The following is a 22,242-nucleotide window of genomic DNA, read 5'->3' as shown; positions in this document are numbered from 1 at the left end:
CCAGGGGACTGACCCCGTGGCAATCTGATCTGGTGCAAAAACAAATGATGACCCGAGGTCCGTTGTGCTGTTATCAGACTTACAAAGGGGAGTGGATACCTAAAAGGAGCCCTCAGTGAAGCACTGTCCCCAGCTGCACGGCCCCTGAGACAGTTCATGATGCCCCGGCCAACGAGGAACTAGAGTACATGGCTCGTCATCCAGAGAGTCCACTCAACACTCCACTCAGGAGGGCGCAGGATTCCAGGGCAACGTTAATCTCACTGTTAGACTAGCTGGAACATATAACAGAGCTATCTCTGCATTATTATTCACTTCAAGATACTCAAAGATTCCCGGCCATGTGCCAGGCATTGAGGTATGATTGACATGTAACATTGTATTAGTTACTGGTGTACAATATAATGACTCCATATTTGTATATTTTGTGAAATGATGACCACAATAAGTCTATTTAACATCTATCACCACACAAAGTTCCAAAAATTTTTTCTTATGATGAGAACTTTAAGATCTACTCTCTTAGCAACTTTCAAATATACAATACAGAATTATTAACTATTGTCACTATGCTGTACCTTCCATCCCCAGGACTTATTTATTTATAACTGGAAATTTGATGTTTGTGCATTTGACCCCCCACTCATTTTGCTCACCCTCAACTCTCCACCTCTGACAACCACCAATCTGTTCTCTGTATCTATGAGTTCAGCTGTTTTTTTTTTGAGTCCACATATAACTGATATCATAAGGTATTTATCTTTGTCTGATTTATTTCATTTAACATAATGTGCTCAGGGTCCATTCATGTTGTTGCAAATGGCAAGATTTCCTTCTTTTTTATGGCTGAATAATATTCCATTATATTAATATTATATATATATTAATATTATATATATATACCATATTTTCTTCATCCATTCATCTGTTGATAGACACTTAGGATAAGTTTCCATATTTTGGCTATTGTAAATAATGCTGCAATGAACATGGGGGTGCAGATATCTTTTCAAATTCATGTTTTCCTCTTCTTTATATAAATACCAAGAAGTGAAATTGATGGGTCATATGGTAGTTCTATTTTTAGTTTTTTGAGAAACCTCCATACTGTTTTCCATAGTGGCTGCACAAACTTACATTCCCATCAACAGTTCATGAGAGTTCCCTTTTCTCCACATCTTGCCAACATTTCAAATTACTTGTCTTTTTTATGATAACCATTCTGACAGGTGTGGGCTGATATCTCCTTGTGGTTTTGATGTTTCAGCCACTCATTTTTTTTTTTTGTCAGAAGCAGACCCAGAGGGGGCCTGATCTATAATTATTTTTTCTTCTTTTTCCATTCAAATACTCAATGGCCTTCTTTTTAAGCATATCTTCTAGTCACTTTCTTAATTTTCATATGAAAACATCAATTTTGTCTGACATTTTGATTCATATAAAAGTAAATAGAGGTCTTATTTGCAAAAGAGAATTTGGGCATACTGATTATTGCCAGATAAAATAATCATAGTTCTCTGTTGGTTGTTATTAAAAGGCACTGGGAATTCCAGAAGGATATGGGGTCATTTTAATCATCCAGAGATTATAAGTCATATTCTGGATAAAGGAGATTAGAAAATGACACACTTGTGCAATATCATGTGTATCTATCTTTACTAAGTTACACTTGATATTATTTGTCTGCCTACACTGATGCATGAGAAACAGCCTGTAGTTCATTGACAGCTGAATGGAAAATAAAATGTGGTATATTAATACACCAAAATACCATTTGCACAGCAGTGCAAATGAATGGACTACAAAACACTCAGCAATATGGATACATATCAAAAACATAATGTTGAAGAGATAAAGTAATGAATGTGACATGTGGAGGTTCATGGGAACAACAGTCTCTGACTCATGAGGTCTTCAGATGTTCAGAACTAGAGGAATTCAGAGAAAAAGATAAAGAAACTGAAGCACAGCAGGGATAGGTGGTTTGTCCACTATCACAAAAACCATGTGGCTGACAGGGTCTTGGTACTCCAGCTGGCTGTCAGGCCTGTGCCTCTGATGGGAGAGAGCCGAGTTCAGGATATTGGTCTACCAGAGATCTCCCGACTCCAAATAAAACCAAGTGGAGAAAGCGCTCCCAGAGATCTCCATCTCAACGCTAAGACCCAGAACCACTCAACGACCAGCAAGCTACAGTGCTGGACACCCTACGCCATAAAACTAGCAAGACAGGAACACAGCCCCACCCATTAGCAGAGAGGCTGCCTAAAGTCATAATAAGATCACAGACACCCCAAAACACACCACCAGACACGGTCCTACCCACCAGAAAAACAAGATCCAGCCTCATCCACCAGAACATAGGCACCAGTCCCCTCCACCAGGAAGCCTACACAAACCACTGAACCAACCTTAGCCACTGGGGGCAGACACCAAAAACAATGGAAATGACGAACCTGCAGCCTGCAAAAAGGAAATCCCAAACACAGTAAGTTAAGCAAAATAAAAGACAGAGAAACACACAGCAGATGAAGGAGCAAGTTAAAACCCACCAGGCCAAACAAATGAAGAGGAAATAAGCAATCTACCTAAAAAAGAATTCAGAGTAATGATAGTAAAGATGATCCAAAATCTTGGAAGTAGAATGGAGAAAATATAAGAAACATTTGACAATGACCTAGAAGAACTAAAGAGCAAACAAACAATGATGAACAACACAATAAATGAAATTAAAAATTCCCTAGAAGGAATCAATAGCAGAATAACTGAGGCAGAAGAACAGATAAGTGACCTGGAAGATAAAATAGTGGAAATAACTACTGCAAAGCAGAATAAAGAAAAAAAGAATGGGGGGCTTCCCTGGTGGCGCAGTGGTTGAGACTCCACCTGCCGATGCAGGGGACACGGGTTCGTGCCCCGGTCCGGAAGATCCCACATGCCGTGGAGCGGCTGGGCCCGTGAGCCATGGCCGCTGAGCCTGCGCGTCCGGAGCCTGTGCTTCGCAACGGGAGAGGCCACAACAGTGAGAGGCCCACATATCACACACACACACATAAAAAAAAAAAAAAAAAAAAAGAAAAAAAGAATGAAAAGAATTGAGGACAGTCTCAGAGACCTCTGGGACAATGTTAAATGCACCAACATTCAAATTATAAGGGTCCCAGAAGAAGAAGAGAAAAAGAAAGGGACTGAGAAAATATTTGACGAGATTATAGTTGAAAACTTCCCTAATATGGGAAAGGAAATAGTCAATCAAGTCTAGGAAACACAGAGAGTCTCATACAGGATAAATCCAAGGAGAAACACACAAAGACACATATTGATCAAACTATCAAAAATTAAATACAAAGAAAACATATTAAAAGCAGCAAGGGAAAAACAACAAATAACATACAAGGGAATCCCCATAAGGTTAACAGCTGATCTTTCAGCAGAAACTCTGCAAGCCAGAAGGGAGTGGCAGGACATATTTAAAGTGATAAAAGGGAAAAACCTACAACCAAGATTACTCTACCCAGCAAGGATCTCATTCAGATCCAACAGAGAAATTAAAACCTTTACAGACAAGCAAAAGCTAAGAGAATTCAGCACCACCAAACCAGCTTTACAACAAATGCTAAAGGAACTTCTCTAGGCAGGAAAAACAAGAGAAGGAAAAGACCTACAATAACAAACCCAAAACAATTAAGAAAATGGAAATAGGAACATACATATCGATGACTACTTCAAATGTAAATGGATTAAATGCTCCAACCAAAAGACATAAACTGGCTGAATGGGTGCAAAAACAAGACCCATATATATGCTGTCTACAAGAGACCCACTTCAGACCTAGGGACACATACAGACTGAAAGTGAGGGGATGGAAAAAGATATTCCATGCAAATGGAAATCTAAAGAAAACTGGAGTAGCAATTCTCATATCAGACAAAATAGACTTTAAAATAAAGACTATTACAAGAGACAAAGAAGGACACTGCATAATGATCAAGGGATCAATCCAAGAAGAAGATATAACAATTGTAAATATTTAAGCACCCAACATAGGAGCACCTCAATACATAAGGCAAACGCTAGCAGCCATAAAAGGGGAAATCAACAGTAACACAATCATAGTAGGGGACTTGAACACCCCATGTTCACCAATGGACAGATCATCCAAAATGAAAATAAATAAGGAAACATGAGCTTTAAATGATACATTAAACAAGGTGGACTTAATTGATATTTATAGGACATTCCATCAAAAACAACAGAATACAATTTCTTCTCAAGTGCTCATGGAACATTCTCCAGGATAGATCATATCTTGGGTCACAAATCAAGCCTTGGTAAATTTAAGAAAATTGAAATCGTATCAAGTATCTTTTCCGACCAAAATGCTATGAGACTAGATATCAATTGCAGGAAAAAATCTGTAAAAAATACAGACACATGGATGCCAAACAATACACTACTAAATAACCAAGAGATCACTGAAGAAATCAGAGAGGAAATCAAAAATATCTAGAAACAAATGACAATGAAAACACAACATCCCCAAACCTACAGGATGCAGTAAAAAGCAGTTCTAAGAGGGAACTTTATAGCATTACAATCATACCTTAAGAAACAAGAAACATCACAAATAAACAACCTAAACTTACACCTGAAGCAATTAGAGAAAGAAGAAGAAAAAAATCCCAAAATTAGCAAAAGGAAAGAAATCATAAAGATCAGATCAGAAATAAATGAAAAAGAAATGAAGGAAACAATAGCAAAGATCAATAAAACTAAAAGCTGGTTCTTTGAGAAGATAAACAAAATTGATAAACCATTAGCCACACTCATCAAGAAAAAAATGGAGAAGACTCAAATCAATAGAATTAGAAATGAAAAAGGAGAAGTAACAACTGACACTGCAGAAATACAAAGGATCATGAGAGATTACTACAAGCAACTACATGCCAATAAAATGGACAACCTGGAAGAAAAGGACAAATTCTTAGAAAAGCACAACCTTCTCAGACTGAACCAGGAAGAAAAAGAAAATATAAAGAGACCAATCACAAGCACTGAAATTGAGTCTGTGATTAAAAATCTTCCAACAAACAAAAGCCCAGGACCAGATGGCTTCACAGGCGAATTCTATCAAACATTTAGAGAAGAGCTAACACCTATCCTTCTCAAACTCTTCCAAAATATAGCAGAGGGAGGAACACTCCCAAACTCATTCTATGAGTCCACCATCACCCTGATACGAAAACTAGACAAAGATGTCACAAAGAAAGAAAACTATAGGCCAATATCACTGATGAACATAGATGCAAAAATCTGCAACAAAATACTAGCAAACAGAATCCAACAGCACATTAAAATGATCATACACCATGATCAAGTGGGCTTTATCCCAGGAATGCAAGGATTTTTCAATATACTGAAGTCAATCAATGTGATAACGTATTAACAAAATTAAGGAGAAAAACCATATGATTATCTTAATAGATGCAGAAAAAGCTTTTGACAAAATTCAACACCAATTTATGATAAAAGCCCTCCAGAAAGTAGGCATAGAGGGAACTTACCTTAACATAATAAAGACCATATATGACAAACACACAGTCAACATCATTCTCAACGGTGAAAAACTGAAACAATTTCCTCTAAGGTCAGGAACAAGAAAAGGATGTCCACTCTCACCACTATTATTCAACATAGTTTTGGAAGTTTAAGCCACAGTAATCAGAACAGAAAAATTAATAAAAGGAATTCAAATCAGAAAAGAAGTAAACCTGCCACTGTTTGCAGATGATATGGTACTATACCTGTCATGTATAGAGAATCTTAAAGATGCTACCAGAAAACTACTAGAGCTAATCAATGAATTTGGTAAAGTAGCAGGATACAAAATTAATGCACAAAGCTCTTACATTTCTATACACTAATGATGAAAAATCTGAAAGAGAAATTAAGGAAACACTCCCATTTCCCATTACAACAAAAAGAATAAAATACCTAAGAATAAACCTACCTAAGGAGACAAAAGACCTGTATGTAGAAAATTATAAGACACTGATGAAAGAAATTAAAGATGATACAAACAGATGGAGAGATATACCATGTTCTTGGATTGGAAGAATCAACATTATGAAAATGACTATATTACCCAAAGTAATGTACAGATTCAATGCAATCCCTATCAAACTACCAATGGCATTTTTCGCAGAACTAGAACAAAAAATTTCACAATTTGTATGGAAACACAAAAGACCCCAAATAGCCAAAGCAATCTTGAGAAAGAAAAATGGAGCTGGAGGAATCAGGCTCCCTGACTTCAGACTATACTACAAAGCTAAAGTAATCAAGACCGTATGGTATTGGCACAAACACAGAAATATAGATCAATGGAACATGATAGAAAGCTCAGAGATAAACCCACGCACCTATGGTCACCTTATTTTTGGCAAAAGAGGCAAGAATATACAATGGAGAAAAGACAGCCTCTTCAATAAGTGGTGCTGGGAAAACTGGACAACTACATGTAAAAAAATGAAATTAGAACACTCCCTAACACCATACACAAAAATAAACTCAAAATGGATTAAGGACCTAAATGTAAGGCCAGACACTATCAAACTCTTAGAGGAAAACATAGGCAGAACACTCTATGACATACATCACAGCAAGATCCTTTTGGACCCACCTCCTAGAGAAATGGAAATAAAAACAAAAATAAACAAATGGGACCTAATGAAACTTAAAAGCTTTTGTGCAGCAAGGGAAACCATAAACAAGACTAAAAGGCAATCCTCAGAATGGGGGAAAATATTTGCAAATGAAGCAACTGACAAAGGATTAATCTGCAAAATATACAAGCATCTCAATATCAAAAAAACAAACAACCCAATCCAAAAATGGGCAGGAGACCTAAATAGACATTTCTCCAAAGAAGATATACAGATTGCCAACAAACACATGAAAGGATGCTCAACATCACTAATCATTAGAGAAATGTAAATCAAATCTGCAGTGAGGTATCACCTCACACCAGTCAGAATGGCCATCATCAAAAAATCTACAAAAATAATTGCTGGATAGGGTGTGGAGAAAAGGGAACCCTCTTGCACTGTTGGTGGGAATGTAAATTGATACAGCCACCATGGAGAACAGTATGGAGGTTCCTTAAAAAACTAAAAATAGAACTACCATACAACCCAGCAATCCCACTACTGGGCATATACCCTGAGAAAACCATAATTCAAAAAGAGTCATGTACCACAGTGTTCATTGTAGCTCTATTTACAATAGCCAGGACATGGAAGCAACCTAAGTGTCCATCAAGAGATGAATGGATAAAGAAGATGTGGCACATATATACAATGGAATATTACTCGGCCATAAAAAGAAATGAAATTGAGTTATTTGTAGTGAGGTGGATGGACTTAGAGTCTGTCATACAGAATGAAGTCAGAAAGAGAAAAACAAATACTGTATGCTAACACATGTATATAGAATCCAAAAAAAACTTGGTTCTGAAGAACCTAGGGGCAGGACAAGAATAAAGACATAGATGTAGAGAATGGACTTGAGGACACAGGGATGTGGAAGGGTAAGCTGGGACAAAGTGAGAGAGTGGCATGGACATAGACACACTACCAAATGTAAAATAGATAGCTAGTGGGAAGCAGCCACATAGCACAGGGAGATCAGCTAGGTGCTTTGTTACCACCTAGAGGGGTGGGTTAGAGAGCGTGGGAGGGAGATGTAGGAGGGAGGATATATGGGGATATATGTATATGTATACGTATAGCTGATTCACTTTGTTATAAAGCAGAAACTAACACACCCTTGTAAAGCAATTATACTCCAATAAAGATGTTTAAAAAATAAAAATAAATAAACTTAGTAAATAAAATGAAATATACAGAATAAAAAAGAGAGAGATAAAGCAATGAGCAGAAGAACACAAATACCACCCATTCCATTTAGATGAAGTTCAGAAACTCACAAAATAAATAACATGTTGTTTACAGATGTGTGTAAGAGAAAAATAAAAATCAAATCAAGCAAATAATAAGCACAAATTTTTAGCAAGTATAACAGGGCATACTGTCAGAGAAGGATAAGATGGTCTCAAAATTATTGGTAATGTTGTCATTTGATGTATAGAGAGATTCTATATTAGTATCTTCATGCCTTTTATATGTCATGTCTATATCTACATGTATAAAATTTATATGTATATTAACTTATTATACTAAATAAAAGGAAGGAGGTGGCTTCACGAAATCTGCTCCTGCGTCGACTGTGGGGGTGTGCTGGGGACCCTGCTTTCAGAGAGCTTGTTGGAAATGCTCCTCACAGGTCTTAGAACCAGGAAAAGCTAGAGATCTGACTGAGCAACTGGTTTGTTTTAAACTTCTGAATTCTTGTAATGAAGCTCATTTCTTCTGTGCTGTAATCAAATGGAAGTTCAGGATCCTACTATGTAAGATCCGTCTCGAACTGAGCAGGGTCGCATTCTGTGCCCTGTCCTGCTGACCTAACTCCCCTCACCCATCTTCCTTCTCCCTCCCCCATCTCAGCAATCCTGATGTGTCTGACACCCTCAAATATTCTGTCTTCTGGAAACAACCTCAGAGGGCTCCTCTTCCCCACTGCTCCTCCCCCTCCTCCTCCCTGTCCTCCTCGTCTTCAAGGACAAATTGTGTCAGGTTCCTTTAGAAGCTCCAGGCGGACCAGGTGTGGCTGGGGAATACCACTAGATTCCGCTGATCTCTGTAGGTGTGGCCTCAGCTGAGTTTAACTCAGATGAGATAAGCAATAAGCTTTCAGAGTTTCTCTAATGCCCACTGAACTGCTTTGTTGCTGGCATTTTACGTTTTACTGTATTTTTCTAAAATACCAGTCTAGTTATGCCGTCTCTTTGTTTGTAATCCTGCAGAGTTCCCCACCACCATGACCCATCCTCTCCAAGACTTAGCCAGGCCTTTCTCAGTGGATCAACCTCCTGCTACCTTTCCCATCTCATCTTGGGCACCTTCCTTCTTCCTGGCATCAGGGTTGAGTACCAGCAATAAAGCACGCAGATCTGACATCACGGATGCCTCCCCACCGCCCCGGACAGCTCCACACTCTCCCCTGGACAGTCTACCCTGGGGCCTCCCCACCTCAGAGGAGGAAGTTACTCTCAGCCCTGCCCACCCCCAGGCCAGCCAAGCACCCCTACTGTAGCTTCATGGCTCATGTTAACACTTAGTTTACATTTCACCTCCCCAGATGAATCTTATTTTGTTTGTATTTCAAATAGCCAGGCCAGTTTAAGCACACACATCCACACTGAAAGAAGAAATGCATTACAATGTCCATATCTGCAGCATTTTAATTCTCTCAGTCCTTTAGGGTAAATTCTGCCCAAATTGTAATAATGCAGTTTAAGCACTCTGAATTACTAGAAGCCCAGTGTACTCTTACTAAATGTCACCATTACTTTCTGTCTAATGGATATCATCTGGCCTCTCACTTCTCTGAGCAACCTAAGAGTCAGCATGGGACATTTGTAGTGCATCCTATTCAGAAAGAATAATTTTCAAAGCAGGGTAAAAGGCAGGAATGGCTCTGCTCCAGAAGGACAGAGGAATCATTCTAGAAGAGAGAGTCGTCCCAGAATTGGGCCCTAAGTTCCATTTGCCAAGCCTGAGAGAAAGAGTGGATGACCTTAGGAGCTCCTGAAACGATCTGTGTGGTCTGCTGTCTGTGCGCTAGAGGCCCACAGAAAATGCCCGCAGAACTGCTGAGGTGTAAGAAATGTCAAGAAACAGCCCCCCCCCCGGCCGTATTAAATGAGTAAGAGTATGTGAAACCACTCACATGAGTTAGCAAGATACCGTCAATCGCAAAATCTTTTGCCATTAAAAATGGAAGCAGATGTGTTACATAATACTTGTTCAAGTGATATGATTTAAATTTATATTTTAAACCATCCAGGATAATTTTGACATGGTGAGTAGTTTTATTATTACTGTCATTATGATTATGATTATGATTATTTGGGAGATGAATAGCCAACACAAATACAAGACTTACTGCATGCCAGGCACTGTTCAAATTGTTTTCAATATATTAACTCACTCTATTCTTGCAAGAAGCCTCTGAGATAGGTATCATGTCTTGGATAAATCACCTGAGGCCCACAGAGATTAAGTAAAGCCTGGTGAGGCAGGAAAAGTAACTTCTTGGCTTAAGGGTCTCTGGCTTCTCTATGGAAGGGCAGCCCTCCGTCAACAGTAGAAATAGTTGGGACTGGCAGCTTGATCCTACCTTTAATTCCATGTGGCTAAAGTCACCTGTCAGTCACCTGGTGACTCTGGTCTGATTTGTGCCTATGTGTCCGTACATGCATTATTTTGTTGGGGGAGGAAAAAATACCAAATTATTTATATTGACAATAAAAAAATACAAACAATAACCACAAATGACTCAGCTGCAGCCTTTTTTCATTGTTAGAATTGAACTAAAATTTCTGCAGGTTCTGGGAAGATGGCCCTAGCTTTGTACAGCTAGCCAGATTCTGTTCCAGAGATAAACGAACCTCCATAAGTATGTATGTAGGAAAACATTCGAACCAGAGTTTAATTTCCATGTAAGTGTAAATAATGTAGAACGGCTACATCTCGAAGGCCTTACTTGGTTCTGGTAACGTTGAGGAGTTCCTTGAGAGGGGCATTCTATAATCTATAAACTATTACTCCCAGTTGTAAGTGATAAACTATTATTTCCAATTGTGAGAACATAGGAAAACTTGACAACTTGAGTGGCTCCAGTTTTCAATTTCATACAGTTGGATGAAATCCAGAAAATATAGAAATATTATTTTTCCTAAAGCTGAGATGGAAGACATTCCTACCTAGACACAGTGAAAACACAATAAAAATATGGGATAATTTCAGTGTTAATCTATTCCCAGGTATGAATGCTTTACAATAAAATATAACTATGGGTACAAATAGATCAATATAAATTTAGATGCCTTAAAATATAGATATGAGTTTCCTTTTTTACTTTTTTTCAGTCGTTTTTCTGCCATTGTATTTTTAAAATTTTGTATTGAAGTATAGTTGATGTACAATAATATATAAGTTACAGGTGTACAATATAGTGATTCACAAATTTTAAAGATTATACTCCATTTGTAGTTATTATAAAATATTTGGTAGATTCCCTGTGCTATACAATATATACTTGTAGCTAATGTTATATATAATAGTTTGTACCTTTTAATCACCTGCCCCAATATTGATATGAGTTTTCTACAGAGTGTCTGGGTACAGTGGAAACACAAAACAAAAATGAATGCCATGCTATGGTCCACGTAAATGGGTAAGAAAAAGTTAATGCCATATTATAATCTACATACATTGATGAGCTTATTGCTGATGTAGATGTAAAAGTCTGTAAGTCACATACCTTTTAAGGACCTAGTAGGGTCGCCATATGCACTAAACTCATTAGGATGCTTAAGAAACAATAGTAGTAGGCTTCCCTGGTGGCGCAGTGGTTGAGAGTCCGCCTGCCGATGCAGGGGACACGGGTTTGTGCCCCGGTCTGGGAAGATCCCACATGCCGCGGAGCGGCTGGGCCCGTGAGCCATGACTGCTGAGCCTGCGCGTCCGGAGCCTGTGCTCCGCAATGGGAGAGGCCACAACAGTGAGAGGCCCGCTTACCGCAAAAAAAAAAAAAAAGAAACAATAGTAGTAACTCCTACATCAGTAACTTGCCCCAGTGGCTGCCCAGTCGCCGTTCTGTAGTAATCAACATCACCAATTCTTTAAGAGGTATGAAGCAGTAACAGTAAAACTGATCCAGACTGCAGTAGTTCCCAGCAGGCAGGTCCTACAAAGACAGCAGTGAGCCTCTGAGTGGATCTGTTGGAAACAGCTTACCTCTGCCCTGTTATCTTCAGCCCGTTTGCCGAGGGCAGCCGTCTACAAAATCGGTTCCCGCTGCAAAGGGTCCATATAACTTCAGCCTGCCTTTGACAAGCATCTAAGGAGCAAGTGACTTGCTTCACTGGAATTAAAAACTATGATTCAGGACTTCCCTGGTGGTGCAGTGTTTAAGAGTCCATCTGCCAATGCAGGGGACACGGGTTCGAGCCCTGGTCCGGGAAGATCCCACATGCTGCGGAGCAGCTAAGCCCATGCACCACAACTACTGAGCCTGTGCTTTAGAGCCTGCGAGCCACAACTACTGAGCCCACGTGCCACAACTACTGAAGCCCGCTCGCCCCAAGCCCATGCTCCGCAGCAAGAGAAGCCACCGCAATGAAAAGCCTGCACACCACAAAGAAGAGTAGCCCCTGCTCGCCGCAACTAGAGAAAGCCGGCATGCAGCAACAAAGACCCAATGCAGCCAAAAATAAAATAAATAAATTGATTTTAAAAAAACAAAAACAAAAAGCTATGATTCAATAACTAAACAATCTCCAAAAAATGACTTGAAAAGTCAAAAAGCAGCTTGGTTAAAAAAAAACTCCACAAGGACCTCCTGTATAGCACAGGGAACTCTGCTCAATATTCTGTAATAACCTAAATAGGAAAAGAATTTGAAAAAGAATAGATACATGTATAGGTATAACTGAATCACTTTGCTGTATACCTGAAACTAACACAACATTGTAAATGAACTACAGTCCAATTTAAAATAAAAATTTAAAAAAAAAACAGCTCCATATATTGTATGTACTGGAGGAAGGAGGTAGGAATTTAAACTTTAAACTTGGTTCTCCTCAGAGCTTAAAGAGTCACAACTCAGTCAATGTTATTTTCAAATCCTTCAGAGAAAATAACCTGACAAATAGCTTAATATTACTCAGTAAGTGAGTGTATTTAGGAGGCCATAAACATGTATTAATGGAGTTAATAATGGTATGCATTTATTAAGAGATTTAATGAATAATCAGAAACTTCATAATTATTAATTTGAACAAATTTTTAAATTCACTTTTACTGATGCATCACATATTAGAAAAACTAACAAAGATTCAATTACACATGTACACATTTTCATATGATAAAATTTTATTAAGTAGATAAAACATTCACAAAAGGAAAATCCATAGGAAGTGTAATGTCATGGGCAACTTTCAACTAAAAATCATAGATATTTAAGACAGGTTCAGTTCATTAAAGTTTCATTCATTAGAATAAAAAATAATGTATTTAATTGTAAGTGCTGTAATTAATTCAACAAACTCAGTACAGAATTAGAGCAATTTTTACTGTTTTGTTCACATATTGCTGAAAACTTTTGACAAAATATACCAATTGTTTTGTCATTCTATGCCTCAGTCAGATCCTCTTAAACTTTTGGTCTTCATTCTCTTCAAAGACCATCAATCCTGATTCTTTTCAACAGGTCAAATTTCATCTCACGGCAGGAAGGTTTTTCAAGGGTCCATGTGGAAAAACACTGCGTGTAACACACACTTCGATGAAACAAAGATGAAAAAACCCAATCACTTCCCTCCAAGAGATTACAATCTAGTCTGCAGAAATCAATAGTTCTAACATAAAATAGATTTGAAGATTGTCCCTATGGGAATCTCACTCTTAGGCTAACGTATACCTTTATTTCTAAACAAATATTTTTGGACCTCGTCAAGGAATGATAAAATCTGGCTTTAGAAACTGTCTTTACAGTGATGAGAACTTGTTCAACATCTATTAAACGAATATTGTAGAGCCTGTAGCTAAGCCAGATGTTGTCCTTGGTACACAGATATGATGGGAACAAACTTGGTCCTTCCACGTGGGGTTGAGAGTATGATGGAATTGAAAGATGAGGGAATAGAACCAACATCACAACGCTTCTCTGCCCCAAACCAAAAAACAATAGCCCAGCTTTCTGCTTGGGATCTCACGTGTGTATTTCACACAGAAGGGATCCGGTACTGCAGAGGAGTGGTAAGTGAAATTCAAAAACGTGTACCTTCAGCCATTCTCAAAACCTCCCTCTACTGTGTTCCCACAGCACGAAGGTCCCCTGCCAACCTCAAGTGTTCCTAGTTCACTTCAATGACTATCTGAAAACTATCCTCCTGTCTCCAAAACCAAGAGATCCATCTAGCCCTGGTCCTCTCTCACCACGCTAAAGCAGAAGCATGCCCTCAGATGAGACGTTTATTTTCTTCGGATTGAGGATGCTTTTACACTTAGCTCCTTCAATTAAAGTGATGATTTACTAATACAACGGTATCAATAAACAGAAGCGGCTAAGGGTGAGCCCATATTAATCACATGCATTATCTCCTTTTGTCTTCACAATAACCCTGGGAGGGAGTTAACCCTATCCTCCTCATTTTAAGTTGGAAACTGGAGTTTGGATGGATTAAATCATGAGCCCTTGATTGCACTACTGCTACACGGACAGAAATACCACCTCTGCCAGCGCAGGCTATTTCCAGATCTCGGGATCTTGGCGTTATTCTCAATTAGATGCTGCAGCTAAAACCCTGGAAGGGTACGTGACACACAGAAGTGCTCAAGAAAGTCCTCTGATCCCACCCTCTTTGCACAAGGGGTGGCTGGGTGTCATTCGGGACAAATTTGAGCCAGGGCAGGGGTATCTGAGGGACACCCCACCCCACCTTGGCCCCTGCCCGTCTGTGCTCACCCCACAGAAGGCAGACATCTGCCCTATAGGGATGTGAGAGCACGAAGGGTGGAGTTTCTCTCTCAGGCCTTTCCATGGTCAGCTCTCCAGGACCGTCCTCTCTGTCAGGACAGGGCGTAAATATCTTCCTAACTGTCCCACTCACCTCTACTCCTCTGTCTACAAGCCTTTATGCTTTAGCCTCTATAGAGATTCAGCTTCTCTCTTTCTCAGGGCCAGCCAGCCACTAACTTCAGGAAAAAAATCTTTTTTTCCATCATATGATGCTTTATATTTTGATAAGTGGCTTTTTAAAAAACGTAAACTAGACCCTAGGCTCTACAATAGTTGTTGGTGTCTAGAGAAGAAAGATCCCAGCAGAAAGAGTTTTACATTTTAGTGATGGACAGCAACCTATGACCTGTCCTTAAGCTGCATTCTCATCCACTTGGCCACTGGTAAAATAATTTCCATCTCTTTCATTTCATGAGCTATGACTATGTAATCGAGTAAAAGCATTGAACAAGAAGGCACGATACTTGGGTTTTTGTCTTCATCCTGAAGACTTTGTCTAACCACAGGACACTACAATCTAAGCGTCCCCATCCATTCATGAAATGGGAGTCAGAATACATTAACACTATCACAAAGTGATGGTGTGGGAAATGATTACTTTATGTGAAAGTTATGAAAATGTAAACACTACCACCACACTGTTATACATAGAGGTCCTTCCTTCCCTTAGTTTCTGAGGAAATTGGCTGTATGGTCATTGTATTTTAATTTAAAGTTCGTTCCCCAGACTTGTGGTTGCCAAGGAGGAGGGGGTTGGGGGAGGGATGGAGTGGAGGTTGTGGTCAGCAGATGTAGGCTATTACATAGAGAATGGATAAACAAACAAGGTCCTAGCACAGAGAACTACATTCAATATCATGTGATAAACCAGAATGGAAAAGAATATGAAAAAAAGAATGTATGTATATGTATAACTGAATCATTTTGCTGTACAGCAGAAATTAATACAACATTGTAAATCAACTATACCTCAATTTAAAAAAAGAAAGAAAAAGTTAAAAGTCTGGAAAGGGGAAAAAAAATTCATTCCCTTGTCCCCATTGCCTTGGCAGCTATTAAGCAAGTCCACAGTAAGCTGAGGGTCTGGTGATAAGCGTCTGGGTTCTGTAGCCTGTGTGACTTTTCAGACGCACACCAGAAACCTGAGGCTGTCCCACTAACAATTCAGGTGAAATTGCAGATAAGAGCAAACAGGAGCCGTAATTTTTCATATTCAGAATTCCTTCTGCAGGTACATTAATTCAGGGCAGTATCATTAGGCCCCAATAAGAGCAAATTGCAGTTTCTGACATGGAAGCGTGCAGACCCGAGTCACAAGAATGATCGGATTGCCGGTGTCCCTATTATTTCATGAATCCAAAGAAATGGCTCTTTTGTAGTCAAAGTAATTCTCCATATAAAAACTGTACATTGAAGGCATTTCGTTAATGTAATGCTCAGTGCTTTTCAGAAAAGGTTGAGGTTTCACTAGAAAAGGAGGAATTCTCTTCTTTCCACCACCCAAATCTGATGCCTTAATCAGAGCCTCTTGTTTTCCATGTGTGTCCATGTTACAGCTAAATCATGTTGGTGTAGACATAATAGAAGTATAATTGATTTAACTTCCCCAAAGAATGCTGATCTCAAACAGAATGATCACTTTTGCAGTATAGAGCTGATCTTTCCAAATAAATGGAAGAAAATAAAGCTGTCCTCTCCTATCACCAAAGCCCAGGAATAGCATTAAAATCGGCTCAAATTCCAGGTACAGAACACTATGAATACCCAATTCAAACTCTTATTTAGAATGCAAATAAAACCTGAATTGATACAGTTTTAAATAGGAATTGCTTATATGGTTTTTTTTGCATTTTATGGAAAAAAATTTTCCTTTTGTGGGGAGAGAGTTATTTCTATTGCACAAGTTCAAAGTCTTTTTGAAAACAGGTTAAAATCTAATCTCCCCAGTGAAAAAATTGATGACCTGATTTGCACATTCTGCCATCTTTATGTTTGACTCACAAACTGCGACCATTCTCCTTCTTTGAATTCTGCCTCTGGAGTCTTCTGAGCTCCATCCAAAGTATGGAATTCCTAATGAATATGCTGTTTACTTTCCAAGTGTGTTGGGACCTGTTTTCTGGAATCCTCTGTTAGTTGGCTTAGGTGTTTATTAGAATCAATGAAAGAAAACCAAATAATTGACATATTAGTATTTTTCAGAACAGCTGAAATTAGAATCCTGATCTAGACAGTGGGGATTTATGGATCCTGTTTGGACAGCCTGTCTGGATGCCCTCATACAATTGGCTTAAGAAAAAAAAAAAAAATTGCCTCTTTTGTCACATAAGTTTCAGCATTTTCTGAAGCCCTATTCTGCCCTGGCATTCATTGTATTGAACGGTTACTGTGTTTTAGGCATTGTGATAGAATATTCCATGTGTTGTTTCTAACACTGGATTATTTACACGTTTTACTTAAAGGAAACAGCCTTTGAGAAGTTATGTGTCACACCAAAGGTCACCCAGCATCTGAGAGGCTGCAGACCCAGGACTCAAACCACATCTCAGTTAAAAGCCCTCATATATGATACCATATCATTTCCTGTCATTTCCATGGGAGCTAATTCCAGGGGATATTAGGAGATGCTTTTTTTTAAAGTATCTATGATCAACTAAATCTGAGAAACACTAACTACAGCAATGCTTAGCAGACTTTTTCAATAGGAGGAATTCTTAAGCCCTCAAATCTGTTGAACGCCATTGCAAATTTCCAGGGAGGGACACAGGATGGAGTTTCCCAAATGTTTTTCCCCTGACAGAAGGGGTTAACTTTGAGCTCCAGGAGAACCTTCTTTGCGGAGACACAACGCCCTTGAAAGCTGGCCCCTAAATAGCACTGCAAGACGGTCACCACCTCACAGCCAAACTCCCGAGACTTGATTAATTTGACACCCCTTAATTCATTAATTTATTCACTTGGCTTTCAAACTTTCACTGGAGGGGGTCTGTTGAGTCTGGCCTGGTTTAGACTCTGGAGACCAGAGCTAAGAGACCAGGTTTCAGCCCCAAGTGGCAAGTCCAACGTTGTGGTGAGCTGGGGTTCTATGGGGGCAGCAGGTAGGATTATGGGGCCCCCATCCCAAAACACACAGGGAGCACTGAGGAGGGAGACTGAGGCCTTGCTGGGAGCAGAGAGCAGAGACCATGGGCATGGCAAAGCAGACCTTGCAGAAACTTCCACCTGGGCATTGCCCATGCGAAAGGCCACACAGGAAGCAGCCTGATTTTCTTTGCTTTGTCTTTTAAAGAGAGCCGGTAGTTTGTGCGCTCAGCCAAAAGCACTGGAATTAAACTGCTTTCTCCGGATGACGTGTGAGGAGATGTGACATGAGTCTGCTGGGTCCTGAGGCCACCGTGGCCCCCTTCCTACATACACTTACCCTCTCCAGGCTTCTAGTAAATACGAGATCTGCCCCTTTAAAAGCCCGTATAAATTTACTCTTGGATTTTATGTAGAAACTAAAGAAACAGAAATAACCTTTGATGCCAGGTTTTGCAAACATAAACTCTTCTTGATGGTACCATCTTGTTTCTTGACAACAATATTCAAACTTGGATCATGTCTCTGAAGGTCTTATGGGGCTAACACTGAAGTCCTTCCATTTTTCCTCATTTCAGCTTCTATTCTGATTGTGATTTAAAAGGAATGGAAAACTAGTACATAAAAAGTACATGTCATTAAACCCAAGGCCAAAGGACTCAGTAGTAATAAAAGAAATAAATGGAGGACAGTGTGGGAAGCATCCTTACGTCAGAGCCCTGTGAGGAGTATCTGTCCTGTAACATTTTGTTGCAGCATAAAGAGTGTCACCTTCAGCTGTGCCTATTAATTGTTTTAGAAGTTATTTCAAAATAGTTTTTTGTGAATGTTCACGAATTCATTCTTTAGTCATAAAGTTGTAGGTCTGGGGCTTCCCTGGTGGTGAAGTGGTTGAGAGTCCACCTGCCGATGCAGGGGGGGATACAGGTTCGTGCCCCGGTCTGGAAAGATCCCACATGCCGCGGAGCGGCTGGGCCCGTGAGCCATGGCCGCTGAGCCTGCGTGTCCGGAGCCTGTGCTCCGCAACGGGAGAGGCCACGACAGTGAGAGGCCCGCGTACAGCAAAAAAAAAAAAAAAAAAGTTGTAGGTCTGTATGCCATTGGAAGATCTGTGTCCGTAGCTCCTGAGTGGGCCCACTTCACGTGTTTGTATGAGGGGAAGTTACCTCAGGGGTCAGAGAGCTGAGTGCCCAGCAGCACAGTGTGTCTGTTTGCTGGGAACACACCAGTGCTCAAGCAGCAAATTGCATAACATCATTCCTGCCTGCACCTCCTCCCCTGCCACCCATGTGCGCGCGTGCACACACACACACACACACACACACTTGCACACAGATGTGTAGACACATAAACATAGATAGACATTTACACAGAGACAGACACACGTGCACACACAGATACATATACATATGTGCATAGACACACATATGCACGAATACACTCACAGACACGCACACATGCATGCACACACATGCACACACAGAAAGAGATGCATACATATGGGCACACATATACACACGCACACAGACACATGAATATACATTACACACATATACACATGCACACACATATACTCACATGCACACAGAGATACATACACATACGTGCATAGATATACATATGCACGAATACACATGCATGCACACACACATAAACATATGTATACTCACATGCACACACAGATATGTATACATATAGGCACATGTATATACACATGCACACACACACATAGACACATACACACACAGACGTGCAGATTTTTTTCTGGGTGGGGGCAGAGGAAGTAGCCTCACCTTTCTTCTATGTCCACTGCAACACTCCAGCCAAAGCCTATCCGGGCCCTTGTGCAGGTGGGATGACCACCACCCAAGGTCCCCGTGGCCAGCATGTTGGAATAGCAGCGAGACATCCCTGGGCAAGAACAAGGAGCAGGGCATCAGGCATCAGATAAAGGTGCTCGCCAACCCGGGCCCCTGAGGGCTCCTCTCCCTGGGATTCATGGAAATCTGTCCCGGATTCTATGGGAGTGTGTCTGGGGTAAAAAACGCAAAGGCAGGTGAATTAGGAGGCTGTGACCTGACGCCTGACTGGGGCCACCCAAACCCGGCTGGAGCTCTCCTCCCACCGGGAGGGAAGGCTGCATCCCCCAGGGGGACACCTATCTCATCTTTTGCAAGAGGGGGGACAGTAGCTCCTGCCCACACCGCTTCCCAGGCCGGCGCGCCCTGCGCCCCCTGGAAAGTGTCCAGTGATCCCAGCTTCTCCGGTTCAGTCCTTGGCCGCCCCCCACCAGCCTACTCCCTTTGCCACCTCTCCTGTGACACCGTTTCTGTCCCGTTGCTCTCCCATCCACCGAGCTGGGATCGAGTGTGTGTGTGCATGTTGGGGCACGCAGGGCGGGAGTGAGAGGCAGCTCCCACCCAGCTTTGTTTTCCTAAGAAAAGACACTTCTTCTCTAAGAGAGAGAGGCGCACACTTGCTCCTCCTGTAGACACCTCAGGCCACGGCCACTGTGAAAACAGCCTGCCTGTAAATGTCCTGGATCAGGCACGGCTGCTGCTGAGGGATCCGCCTTTCTCCTCTTCCCTGCTATCATCCTCAAAATCGCAGCCAGTTCCAAGCATTTTTTCCTTTATTTTTCAGGATTCTGTTAGGGCAGGAGCTGCTGTCCTGGGCCCTGTGGGGTTTTGCCTGATTTTCCAAAAGAACTGTGATACCGGAGCCTCCAGGGCAGGCTGATGTTTGGCTACAGTTTGGGACCTCAGCCCCCTCTGAAACTCCCAACTCATTTACAAGGCCATTTACATCAATCTATGTACTTCAGATGTCATTGACTCAGTGTAATTTTCCTATCATTCAATTATTCTGTTCTACGCTTTTAAGTGCTTTAAGTGCCCCTGCCCCCAAATCAAGTGCACTCTTCTCCTTGGAGGCACAGTGGAAGCAAGGGCAGTTTCTTCATCCCATTCCAGAAAGCTGTTCCAGTTTACAGGTTTCCTCTGATATCCACTGTGCATGATTCATTTTATTTAAAGTAAACTGAGTTGTCCTGATGTAGCCTGAGGTTAAAAGTCTGCTGAAGTTCCAGTCGCTCGGGCTACATTCCAAGGTTTTTCATCAGCTCGTTCCACATGCTCTGCAATCTTATCTCTCCTCCAAGTAACTGGTTTCTTATTTTTAGAGCAGAGGTTTCCCCGGTTACCTTCGGCCCTGGGGCTCTGGACACACCATTCCAGCCTCCGGCAGAACCTCTGCAGGGGTCCTTTCCCATCGACCCTAAATAAACGTGTACTTACAGTCAGATTTCCCTTCTCCAGTTATGCTTGATTGCTTGGGGTTCCAACGCCAACGTGGTAATAGCATGCAGCTATAATGACATACGATAATGCAGTGTATTTACGATATTTTGTAGCAAATCCATATATCTATGTTGCAGATGTATGTCATTCACCTAATATTTTTTCTCAACTAATGCTTTTTCCCTTAAAGAAGACCCATCCTCCATGTCTACCAGACTGCTGTCATCCAGACGAAAGGCTCAACTTGGACCTAAACAAAACAAAAATCATAAACAAAAATGATTGCATTTTTAGCCAAAATGTCTTCCGAGAGATTGAGTCATCTAGTGAAAATAGGCTTGTGGGCAGGGCATGAGAATGGTAGAGCTGTATTTCAGGCCCTTCTGGAGATTTTTTCACCTTAGCTGAACAGTTAGGTGTTTTTTGGTAATGGTGTTCAGAATTGTTGTAAAATTTATGGAAAAAATCTAAATATACTAGATGACTACTCTGGATATTGTTCTTATATAGAATATTTAAATATACAAAATCAGACTTGGATCCCTGGAACACATACAGATTTATAAATTCATTGCGAATCACCATATGAGATAATCATATTAAGCATATATTTCAAAAAGTTCCTTTCTTAACAACCTAAAGTGAAAAGGAAACTGCCTTTTCTTCTGATACTGTGTAGTAACAAGTAGAATATATGGTTTAAAAATATTTGTACTCTGTGCCACTCAGAGAAGAATTAGCATACAGACTAGATCTAACCCCCAAATCTGCACTTCACTAGCCACGAGTCCCAAGGAAGTCACTAAATTTCACCAAGTTCTGGATCTTCTTCTGTCTTATAGAGACGTTGATATCTCTTCATGGTCCACACTGGTCTTGGGAATGTCAGTGAGATAAAGGACTTGAAAGCACAATGTTAGAATACATTTATAAAGGGCATGATAACTGTATTCTAACATTTCACATTCATTCCCACAAACCTTCATGCCATACGTAGAACAAGGGAATCAATATAGACAGGATAAACCACAGGTATTTCCTCTGAGATGTCAAGACTATTCTAACGTAAGTTAGTATCGATGGAAGTCAGGTGGGTTACAGACAAAGGTAATTCTCAGTATCTGTTAGGACTCTCCATTATGACCTAATTTCTCCT

General features: G+C 40.5%; 1 long non-coding RNA gene across 1 annotated transcript; it reads right to left on the bottom strand.

Moving 5' to 3' along the window:
• Positions 1-12,890: 12,890 nt before the first annotated feature.
• LOC136793948 (uncharacterized) lies at positions 12,891-20,826 on the bottom strand. Its single transcript, XR_010840047.1, has 3 exons — positions 20,315-20,826; positions 19,581-19,698; positions 12,891-13,449 (listed from the first exon to the last, which is right to left on the bottom strand). It is a non-coding gene; the product is annotated as an uncharacterized lncRNA (long non-coding RNA).
• Between the last annotated feature and the right edge of the window lie 1,416 nt (positions 20,827-22,242).

Source organism: Kogia breviceps, chromosome 3 (genome assembly GCF_026419965.1).
Source record: "Kogia breviceps isolate mKogBre1 chromosome 3, mKogBre1 haplotype 1, whole genome shotgun sequence".
Lineage (NCBI taxonomy): Eukaryota > Metazoa > Chordata > Mammalia > Artiodactyla > Physeteridae > Kogia > Kogia breviceps.
Note: the sequence above shows the minus strand (reverse complement) of the source record. Positions and strands in the feature narration are given on the sequence as shown.